We start from the raw sequence: 12,397 nt of genomic DNA, 5'->3' as shown, positions 1-12,397 counted from the left end.
CCATCCCAGGAGGAAAAGAGTAAGGAAAAAAAAAGGTCCATTACTGTATGGAAGTGTGGACCAAAGAGGAAATTCAGCCTGACCATTTATAATGGCCAGTATTTGGGTGTTTTGATGATTGGATTTGTCAGGCTTTAAATCTATATGTAAATGGTAAGGCACCTTTCAATCAAGAGGAGTGTCTATTTTGTGGCTTGTTATAGTGATGATTTTGGTCTTGTGATTTTGGTATTGGTGACAGACTTTTATAACTGTTAATTGTTAGTTTGATACGATTTTTGTCTCTGTCTCAAGTGTTTTAACTGTGTGGAGTGTGTCTGTGGGATCCCGTGTGTGTGTGAATGTGAGACTGATAATGGGAAATTGGCAGAGTGAAGAGATCTTGAAAAAGAGTCCTTTAGGGTGCATTTTGGAACACTGGAAAGAACTGGGAGGGTTTCCTGGAGGCTCGGTAAAGAAGAAAATGTTGATAAAACATTGTAACCAATTGTGGCCTTTATATACTTTGGAAGATCAGGAGAAATGGCCTAAAAATGGAATTCTGAATTATAATACAATTAACGTTGGTTTTGAGGTGGTCAGGAAAATGGGATGAAGTGATGTATGCAGATACATTTATCACTTTAAGAAACCACCTGGAGTGGCACACAGAATGTGAAATTAATACGCTCTAATTTTGGCTTTGGAAAAAGACAGGGAAAAACAGAAACCTAAGCTGGAGAGATGTTGTTCAGCTGTGATATTGGGGAAATGATGTTTAAAAGTTAAAAAAAAAAAACCAAAAACAACAAAAAACCCAACCAAACAAAAAACCCCCACAAAACAGTAATCAGGAAAATAAATAGGAAAATGATAATATCATGGGTACCTCCAAGAGGTGCATCCTCTATATCTGTCCTATCAGATATTGATAAGGAGGAGGATATTGCTGTCACTGGCAACAAGCAGCACATTCACATTCAGAGGTAAGAAAGGGTTAAACCAGAAGTGCTGCTGCAGAGGCAGACATCTGCAACCCCTGCAGAGCAAGGTGGGCAACCGTCACAAAAAAAAAAAGAAACAGAAAAAAAATAGGAAAACCAAGGGAGTGTGCTCCTCTTCTGTGGAGCCGGATCAGTGTGCGTGTGTGGAAGCGTGGTTAGCAGACAAGGGTTACGTTCCCATGGCTGAACTTGGCCAGGGACCGGTTTTGTAAAAATCAGTAAGAAACCCAGCTTGGTAAAACATCAGCTGTGCAAAAGGATAAGCTGACCTTGTAGTTAAAGAGTATCCTGAAGGGAGGAACAAGGATGTTAGAAGAAGGGATGTAACCACAGGAGTTTCCCAAGAATGTGTGTGTGTAGCAATCTAGCTCTATATATACCCTAGGTTTAAGCAGAATAAACGGATCACTTTATCAATCATATTGATTGTGCTGTGTTCCCTCCGCATCGCGATGACATAGAGTCTCCAACAAATTGGCACCTGAACAAGGGACTTAGACCCAGGCGAGACAAAGAAACCCAGGTACCTGTAGAGGCTGGGGTCAACGCGAGCGGAGCGAGGAAGCACCGGAAAAGCAGCATCCGGAGGGTCAAAGGCACTGATCTTGCTGGACAAGAGTACCGAGTCGCCTCGAGGACCTGGAGGAGAGAAGCCAGGTCACCGGTAGAGGATCCTCTGCCATCGCCGCCGGCTAATTTGGCTGTCTGCGGGGTAAGCTGCATTGGCGTCAAAGCTGTGTAACTCGTGAAGAATATAAAAAGCTGTGAAAGAATATAAAAAGGTCTGTAAAGCTCTGTAAAGCTGCGTAAAGCTGTGTAACTTGTGAAGAATAGCCAAATCTGTGTAATTTGTGAAGAATATAGAAATGGATATGGAAAGACAGGCAGCCTATGATTTATTTAAGTGCTTCTTAGAGAAGTGAGGTATAGGGAAAGAAATAGACTTAGGGAAAGAGTTTACCGCCCTTCTCGATTATGCACCGCAGAAGCCTCCTCAGCATAAGGGGGAAGATAAAGTGAAACAGTGCCTGCGTCCGAAAGTACAAGTAGAAAGTGCAAATGCAGTCACCTTTGACCTAGAGGAAGAAGACCCCGAATTGGAATTGGAACCATACCCAGAGTCTCCGGCAGAACCAGACTTGTACCCTTCCCTTCCTGATCCCGACTCAGACAGTTCGGCTCGTCGGCAGATGCAAACCAGCCTCAGTGATGGTCAACTGTGACAGCTGCTGAAGAAATTAGAAGCATTGGAGACAAAAGAAACCTCCAAACCCTCTGCCCCACCCTCCTACAATCCAGTAGTAAAGAAAGGGGAGTGGGAGGGGGGTGTTGGGCACAGGGTAGGGGATTACGGTAATAACCCTGCTAAAAGTTGTCAGGGATGATCAAAGATGCAATTGTTATGGGGGAATTTTCGGCTATGGGTCCCTTGGCATTCCCGGTGTTTAACACTCCACAGGGGGGAAAGGAGTGGGAGGCACTGGATTTAAAGGTAGTAAAGGAGGCGCGTCAACCAGTAACATCCTACGGGTTAAAATCATCGTATACTCAGGCAATTATCGCACATATTTTTTCTGCATATATCCTAGCACCATATGATATCTGTATGATAGCTCAATTGTTGCTTACTCCCCACCTTCAGATATGATTTAAAGTGAGCACAGCAGAGGAAAAGGCTGGATACATGGCTACTGCCTTTTCTGCTTCTGTTAAACCCCTTTTACAATCAGGTTAGGGAGATCGTGGGGGTGCTAAAGGTATGAGATGTCATAATTGTGGATGGACGTGACATTTTAAAAAGAAACAGTGTACTATAAAGAAAATTAGTTCAGCAGCCTGCCGCCCCCCCCAATAGTGTTACTGGTTTTGCAGATAAATGTATTAGATGTGACAAATTTGGACACAAGACAATTGAATGTTGTTGCTTTGCAACCTAGCTTGCCTAGCCCTTTAATGATAACTCAGGGTTGGGATTTAATAGTAACTGATTTAAAAGACTGTTTTTTCACAATTCCTCTACACCCAAGCGATTGTGAAAAATTTGCTTTCTCTGTCCCAGCAATTAACAAAGGAGAGCCTGCTAAGAGATATGAATGGGTTGTTTTACTTCAAGGTATGAAAAATTCTCCTGTTCTTTGTCAACTGTATATTGCCTGAGTATTGCAACTGATCCGATAAAAACTGCAAAAATGTGTTATCTATCACTATACGTATGATATCCTAATTGCAGGCAAAGATTTAAACAAGGACCATCTGCTCTACCTGCTACAATCAGAATTAGCGAAAGCAGGACTGGTAATTGCACCAGACAGAGAGCAGCGACTACTGTAACTACTCGGTTAGAAGTATTTGCTCTTTTGATTATACGAGGTTGTTCACGTTGTCAGAAAATTATGGGCTGTGATCCATCACAAATTTGTTTGCCACTTACCAGGGTATGGTTAGACTGGGCACAACAATCTAGCTCTGCTGTTCAGTTTGCTCTGATAGGTTTTGTTGGTCCTCTTAATATACATTTTCCACCTCATAATATGTTTACAATGCTAAAGAATAATCAGTTTGAAGATGTTACCTTTTATCCTAGTAAACCTGTTGTAGGATTAACTGTCTTTACAGATGCAAGCAAAATCAATCACACAGCCGGATATGTTTGACAAACAGACGATGGTTGGAAAGAGCAGAAGATATTTGGTCATTTTTCCAATTTGCTACAAACACTAGAGCTAAGTGCTGTTATTGCAGTATTTCAACGATGGCCTGACACCCCTCTTAGTATTGTCTGCGATTCTTTATATGTTGTAAGCATTGTTCAACGTATAGAAAGGGCAATTTTACAAGAAGTCACTAATCACAGGTTGTGGATCTTGTTAAAAACCCTATTACATCTTGTGAATACTTGTAAATGTACATATTTTATTATGCATATTTGTAATTACAGATTCTGGTCTGAAGTGGGTGCCAGCTCGATGGGTGAAACACTGGAAAAAAGTCAACACTGCCCCAGGACACCCCCCTTGTCAATGACTGAATGAACTGAAATTTGATCTTAGGACATCCGTTTTATGGATGTTTTCAGTCCTTCTTAAGATGAAGGGAGCAACCTTTTTTATGTTAAATTTCTGCATCAAGACCTGCAGTGGAAAGGTCTATGATGGACTGTGGACTTATGACCCCATATACAACTCACTTAATACATTCTCTCTGTGATACTCATGTACTAGAAGCTGGTAAAAATAAGTATGTCCAGGTTTCTATTGACCTTTGGACACCTTTATAAATACTACTGGCTACTTCTTCCAACATAGGCTGGCCACCTGTGTCAGAATGAGTGTGCATTTTGGCCAGTATAAAAGCCCAAGCCTCATGCGATGTGGGGGGAGGCAGAGCCTCTGCGGGGACGCCTGCTAAGGTTGGGCCTGCCACCTTGCACTGTGATGATGCTTCTTGGAGCTGGTTTTCTTGTTAGTCTCCACAGGGTCCTTGTGCCACGTTCTGTACGTGCGATTGTGTAGTGGAAGTAATGATTGTTGGGATTTTGTGCTTCAAATATTGTAGTTGTGTGGACTGTGCTTGTGGGATCCCATATGTGTGTGTGTGTGTTAAGGGCAGACGGTGTTCTGTGTATTTTTTGTTGTTGGGTTCATGTAAAAGTTTCTAATAGATAGTAGTTTAACATTTCAGACAAGAAAGGGTTAATGCAAAAGTGCGGTTGCCGGCAGATATTTATGGTTGCTGCTGAAGCAGGCAGGCAGCTGTAGCTGCTGCCGAGCAGGCAGGCATTTGTAGCCCGTGCAAAGCAGGGTGAGCAACTTCAAAAAAAAAAAAAAAACAAAAAAAAGAAAACAAGGTTATTTGATAAGAGTTTAGTCCCCATGTTCAAAAACAGCTGCCCTCCAATTCGGCTCCCAGTGCTCCACCGGTGGAAGGACCAGGATGGACACCAGAGCTGAGGAGAGAAAAAACAAAACAAAATAAAACAAAACCAAGCTTAATATGTTTAAAGTAACCTGGGGATGAATACAAGACTTGGAGGAACAGATAGATCGGTTGAAACAAGAACTGCTAACTGAAAAAGCGAGAGGGGTAGTGCAAACACAAGCCTTACGAGCCATCACCTAAGCAGCATCAGAGTGGCAGATACAGAACCTATCTACTTCTCAAGAACTGATAACCTGGAGGAGGGGGTATATTTGTGTCCTCCTGCCTACAGGTCCATCGCGAATGCCTGCAAAGTTTGTCAAGCCTTGCCATGATCTGGACGGATGAATGGAGGAAGCCGAGATGCTTCAGCTACAGGAGCTGAATGTGAAAACCCTAAACAGAATGAGATAGAGGAAGAGAAAAACCAATGATTGCTAAACATTATTTAAGAGCAATTGAAAAGTAAGAGCTTTAATATGTGTGCTTGTAAAATAGCTATTGTTAGAGGCTTTGATTTTGTGTATGAAACCAACTACTAGCCAGTTGCTGATAAGAAACTACACCTTGTATTGTATAGATATGTCACTTGTAAAAGAGATGTTAGAGTATGCAAATTTGTAGTAGCTGCTAGAAAATGCTAAAGCAAAAGATAGAAATATTCTAATACAATAGTAGTGTTATAAAACAGGTAACGGAACAAATTAAGAGGGTGAGAGAATTCCACTGGTAAGAAATTTCTTTGGCTAGTCCCTTGCTGGCATCAGCATCTTCAACATGCTGCTGCACCCTGTAATAGTTACTCTGCTAATGTAAATCAGTGTGTGTGCCTTGCTGTAATAACAGATTGTTATTGGATGAAGCAGGTGAAACTGCATTGACAACAAGATGCAAGGACTGAGGCTGACCAAATACGTGCTACCACAATCAAGGGCAAGACTGGGTTGGCCTCTGTGCCTGCCACCAAGAAGAACCTTTAGCTCCGCTGCTGGCTGCAACCCAGCAGGCGTGGAGCGGTGGGGACACATGCCATGCCAGACCTTGATGTGAAGGATGGACCCGCTGTTACCAGAGAGCCATACGTGTTGCATGAACCTCTCAGACCATAGTAGTTCTATTCACAAGGAGCTGCAACAACTTGCATAAATTAAAAGAAGGTGACTCTTGGGACCTCACCTCCTGGTTAAGATCACTGGGACTAGGATCCTGGCTAAGCAGTATTTTAAGTCATTTTTTGCCTGTATGTATCTTGATTTTGTTTATCTTGATTTGTTTGCCTTGCATTATTCAATGTATTCAGCAAAGCCTTATGAAAATTGTAACAAATATGCTTGAAAAAGAAAAAGGGGGAATTGTGGAAGCATGGTTAGCAGACAAGGGTTACGTTCCCATGGCTGAACTTGGCCAGGGACCAGTTTTGTAAAAGTCAGTTAGAAACCCAGCTCAGTAAAACACCAGTTGTGCAAAAGGATAAGCTGACCTTGTAGTTAACGAGCATCCTGAAGGGAGGAACAAGGATGTTAGAAGAAGGGATGTAACCACAGGAGTTTCCCAAGAATGTGTGTGTGTAGCAATCTAGCTCTATATATACCCTAGGCTTAAACAGAATAAACGGATCACTTTATCAATCATATTGATTGTGCTGTGTTCCCTCCGCATCGCGACGACATAGAGTCTCTGACATGCGTGTTATGAGGAGTTTGGACCCTGGAAGTGAGACTGCCCTGGGGGGGAATACCATGGGGTGGCTCTGTTGACTGAATTGGAACTAGACTGACAGGGACCTGGGGAATCTTCCCTAGCAGGTCCACTGATTAATTAAAACGAGGAACTAGAGGAATGGATCTGTTGGAATGGATCTGTTGAAACAAGTCCAGAGGAGGGCCACGAGAATGATCAGGGGACTGGAGCACCTCCCATATGAAGATCGGCTGAGAAAGTTGGGGCTGTTCAGCCTGGAGAAGAGAAGGCTGTGTGGTGACCTCATAGCAGACTTCCAGTATCTGAAGGGGGCCTATAGGGATGCTGGGGATGGACTCTTCATTAGGGACTGTAGTGACAGGACAAGGGGTAATGGGTTAAAACTTAAACAGGGGAAGTTTAGATTGGATATAAGGTGAAAATTCTCTCCTGTTAGGGTGGTGAGGCACTGGAATAGGTTGCCCAGGGAGGCTGTGAATGCTCCATCCCTGGCAGTGTTCAAGGCCAGGTTGGACAAGGCCTTGGGTGATATGGTTTAGAGTGAGGTGTTCCTGCCCATGGCAGGGGTTTGGAACTTGACGAACTTAAGGTCCTTTCCAACCCTAACTATTCTGTGTTTCTATAAATAAAGTGGAATTTTAAGTGGATACAGGAGCAACTTATTTGACGTTAAATCAGAGGAATCCAATGGGATTATCACACCCCTTGGCATCCCCAGAGTTCTGGGAGAGTAGAAAGGATGAATCAAACTTTAAAACACCAGTTATCAAAATTAATGATTGAAACTAAAATGCCATGGATCAAATGTCTTCCCCTATCCTTACTAAATATTAGGACCATGCCAAATTCGACTACTGGAATTTCACCTTTTGAAGTGTTAAATGGGATGCCATATACCCGGGGACTACCAATAGGTCACCCCAAGTTGGAGGATGTCACTTAACCAGGGGACAAGGTACTAATAAAAAGCTGGAGAGAAGAAAGTTTATCCCCTTGTTGGGAAGGACCATTTCTTGTTCTTTTAACTACAGAAACAGCGATAAGAACTGCTGAAAAGGGGTGAACACATGCGTCACGAGTGAAAGAACCCATAAGAGAATGGAAAGTTGTGACAACCTGGAGACACCAAGCTAACCCTCAAGAGGACTTAAACAAGTAACTGAGGGAATTCATACTGACTCCTGTAGATATGATATGGGAAAATCAGGCACAACTGAAATAATCTCAATAAATAATAGAATAAGGGCTAATACCAGTCCATGTCCTATCTGTAGACACTGCAATCTGTATATTAGGGCAAAGAGTCCCAGTTATTCAAAATATACTATTACTTGTAAAGGACACCAAGAACAATTACTGAGAAATCAATTTCAGTTCTTTTGCATTCGGTGTGAAACTACAACCCCGTTGGAACAGTTGTTGTGGGTCAAATATTATTGCTGTAATGGCCAACGGGAAATTGACCTGCCAGGGAGGGCAAGACGGAGGGAATCGGTGCTGCAGCTGGAAGGGTCTGCCGAGGGCTGCAACCCCTGGGGCTGTGACCACTGAGCACTATGATCCTGACCGGACCTCTTTTGGAGATGGTTCTGATTGGGCTCATATGGGCAAATGCAGCGGCTGATAAAAGCGACGACTGTAATGAATGCATTACCACAGCTAGACGAGAGAGAGTAACCTCTCAAACACTAGTCTATCACACCATGTATGAATGTAAAGGAACAATAATTGGCAATTGTGTACACAACCAAACTCAATACAGACTTTGTAAAGAAAGGGAAAATAAAACATTTTGTTTTAATCCGAAAGAACTCCCCCATCAATATTGGATAGAGATAAGAACAAACTCAGCAGAAGGAAGACTAATGGCAACAAGCCAAATAATAACTAATCTAAGCCAACCTGTATGACCTATATTCAAATTGAGAGAATGTGAAAAATACATTTGCCCCCAACCAAAAGAGAGACCATATTTACCTACAGGTTGTTATGCAGATTGGGATTATGATAGTCAGTCAGAAAGAAGTTATCATTTTTGTGGACATACTGGATGGAATTGTGCCTATTGGAGTACAACTCCTACCTGGGGATGGCCCCAAGAATGCAAGGGAACCCAATTGAGGGCAGAGATTAAAAAGGGAATAACTTTTCCCAATTGTACAGCCCATTCTTGTAACCCTGTCAATCTAACTATCTGGAATCCAGAGCAATGGAAACAAGAAGAGGTAAAAATTGGACTTTTGATTTATGGACCTGGCGAAGATCCAGGGGTGATTTTACAAATAATAATTAAAGAAAAATCTAGAGAGTCAGTACACCACCACTTACTATTCAAGTGGGTAACAAGCTGTCTGTCTGGGTTTATACCACGACAATTGGGAACAATCAGACCTAGTTTTTTCTTATTACCTATAAACAGAGGGGAACGCTTAGGAGTCCAGTTATACACAGAGACCAATGAACTAAGGAGAAAACAATATAAAAGAGAACTGCAAATTGTTAATTGGAAGGACAATGAGCGGCCACCTGAACGAATAATCTCACACTATGATCCGGCAACTTGGGCTGAAGATGGGTCCTGGGGATACAGGACTCCTATATATATGATGAACAGGATTATAAGGTTACAAGATGTAGTGGAAATAGTGGTAAATAAAACAGGAGATGCATTAGGATTAGTTGCAAAGCAGAATACCAAGATGAGAACTGCAATATATCAGAATCGGCTACTTTTAGATTATTTGTTAGCTCAGGAAGGAGGGGTCTGTGGAAAATTTAATCTTAGTAATTGTTGTCTAGAAATAGATGATGAAGGAAAAGCCATAAATGAATTAATAAGGGAAATGAAAAGGTAGCCCATGTTCCAGCACAAACCTGGAATGGAATCAATTTTGGAGGAATGTTAATTATTCCATGTATAATCATGTGCTTTACCAAATTGATACGTACAGTTGTCCAGAACATGCAATTAACTGTTATACCATTGGAATCTGAAAAGACAAATCAAGGAGGAACTTACTGATGATATTAAAAACAAGGGCGACACCAATATTATCTGCATCTCGGAAAGCAGTCATTAGATTAGAAGCTAAAACACGAATCAATAGGTTACATAAAAACAAATGGGGGAATTGTAAAGAATATGAGAATGATTCGTGTCAAGAACTTAGGAATCATTGTTACCAATGCACCTGTGACCAGTGTACCATGTATAATAAATGTTGCTATCAATGTAATGATGGGAAAGAAGAAGAACCAAGGGAATAGACTAGTCCCCTCTTTAATCATTTTGACTGTTAAAATAGAAAGGGTGCTTTATGCCTTTGTTTTACTGCTTGAGTGCTTTAAGGAAGGGGTTGGGTAAAAGTTTCTCAACCGGAGCAGATTAAAAACCAAAATGAAGTAAAAGATACTAATAATGGAAATAACAGCAATAACAATATTGATGAAAATAATAGGGAACAAAATAAATAAAAGGAGGAAAAATAAAAAAATAAAAACCACAAATGACGTACAATTTAATTGCTCACCACCTGATGACCAATGCTGAGCCCATTCCCCAGCAACGATCAGAGGCTCCTGACCAACTATCCCCAGTTTATATATTGAGCATGATGTTCTATGGTATGGAATACCCCTTTGGCTAGTTTGGGTCAGCTATCCTGGCTCTGCTCCCTCCCAGGTTCTTGTGCATCTGATCACTGGCAGAACATGAAAAACTAAAAAGACCTTGATTTAGAGTAAGCATTACATAGCAACAACTAAACCATCAGTGTTTTATTAACATTATTCTCGCGCTATTATGCCTTGTGCCTGTTATGCATGGCACCCAGGATGGGAACTTGTTGCCATTGCCCCTTATCCCAGTCATCATGTTCAGCCAGGTGGAGAGATGATAGGGAATCCTCCATATCATGCATTCTCTTGGACTCTTCATTAGGGACTGTAGTGGTTGGACAAGGGGTAATGGGTTAAAACTTAAACAGGGGAAGTTCAGATTGGATATAAGGAGGAAATTCTTTCCTGTTAGGGTAGTGAGGCACTGGAATAGGTTGTCCAGGGAGGTTGTAAATGCTTCATCCCTGGAAGTGTTCAAGGCTAGGTTGGACGAGGGCTTGGGTAATATGGTTTAGGGCGAGGTGTCCCTGCCCATGGCAGGGGGGTTGGAACTTGATGATCTTAAGGTCCTTTCCAACCCTAATTATTCTATGATTCTATGATTCTATTCTGTCTGCTTCTTGGGCCTGTCCCAGGAAAGGTAGGGTGTGATTCTAGTAGTCTATTTCTCTCCTGGTCTTCCTGATACTCCTCAACCTACTCACCTCCTCTCAGAGCTCTGTCATTAAGTGGAGGAGTTCCTCTATGTGGGCACACCTCCTATAGGAATGCTTAATACTGCCATATGGCATTGGCATAAGAGTGGGCTTAACTTTTTGCTTCACTGTTAGATAAAGCAAGGTCATGCACATGGCATAATCGCTGATGATGCATGTGAGCTGCCTGCAGGCTCCTGTGCGGCAATGAGTTTATCCTGTGGCCAAGGACTATGTGCAGCACAACATAAGCCTGAAGGCCACGTTGTATGTGCAGTGAAGCACAGCATAGGTCTGATCATACTTGGATTAACTGTTATGTGCATCACTAATGCTTAAATGTACAATGGTCTTTCAGTCAGGATCATTATGGTCCATTGCTGAGCTAGCTGGAGCTGGATATATCCAGCACAGGGCAGTCCCATGCCTCTTCTCACAGAGGCCACCTCAGCAGACATACCCACCCATCACCAAAACCTTACCATGTCAATCCCAATACAAATGACTAAGATTACCTTATTTATGTACAGTTTGGTCAGTTCCTTTCTCTACAGCAGGAACTAACTGAAGGGAATCACTCAGACTGCCAAATTTTCCACCTAGGATATTAATCTACACACTGAAGCATAGAAGTAGTGCTTATCATTTGGCCTATGCACAGCAGGGGCTGTCTGGGGGAACCACCTGGACTGTCCAGAATCCCACCCACCTAGAGAGTGGTCCTGTAGCTATTAGTTGACTTGTTGAATTAACTTCTATGTAGATTCACAATCACCTTGTCTCAAATCAATCCATTGTCTCATCTAGGCGGAAACAAGCTGGGGAATTCCTGGACCACACAGGAATTTATGACTAGGCCCACAAGTACAGCCTGATATTCAGTTATACCACAGTTGCAACTATAGGGAAAATTAATTTCCTCCCTGTATCACAATAATAACTTAAATTCCATAGATTTTTCCACACTAAAAGAAAGAACATCGTCTTGTTCTATCATGCCTCTATACTAATGGGCACAGCATGAGGAATAAACAACAGGATCCAGAAGCTTTGGCCTAGTCCCAGAGGTACGACATCACTGGCTGTCCTGGGTTCAGCAGTAGCAGTCATTTTTTCTCCTTCTCGGTAGCTGGTGCAGTGCTGTGGCTTTGACTTTCGGCCTGGGAACGATGTTGATAGCAGTGATGTTTTCAGGTACTGCTCAAATGCTTGGTCTGGCCAAGGACTTTCAGGGCCTCATGCTCTGCAAGGGAGGAGGGGAAGCAGGGAGGAAGCAGAGACAGGACACCTGACCCAAACTAGCCAAAGAGGTATTCCATACCACAGCACGTCATGTTATTCCTCTTATTTGAAGAATTATGATGTAGCTATATTAACACATGCACGATGAGTTTAAAGAAAAACAAACCAAAACACTCTGCATCTAACCTATAGTATATCATTTAATGATAATTTTCTTAGTGTTCCTAGTTTTTCTAGTGA

Source organism: Neopsephotus bourkii, unplaced genomic scaffold (genome assembly GCF_033783945.1).
Source record: "Neopsephotus bourkii isolate Nb327-2 ecotype Australia unplaced genomic scaffold, CSIRO-AGI_Nbou_v1 NB_1485, whole genome shotgun sequence".
NCBI lineage: Eukaryota > Metazoa > Chordata > Aves > Psittaciformes > Psittacidae > Neopsephotus > Neopsephotus bourkii.
This window is presented reverse-complemented; position numbering follows the sequence as displayed.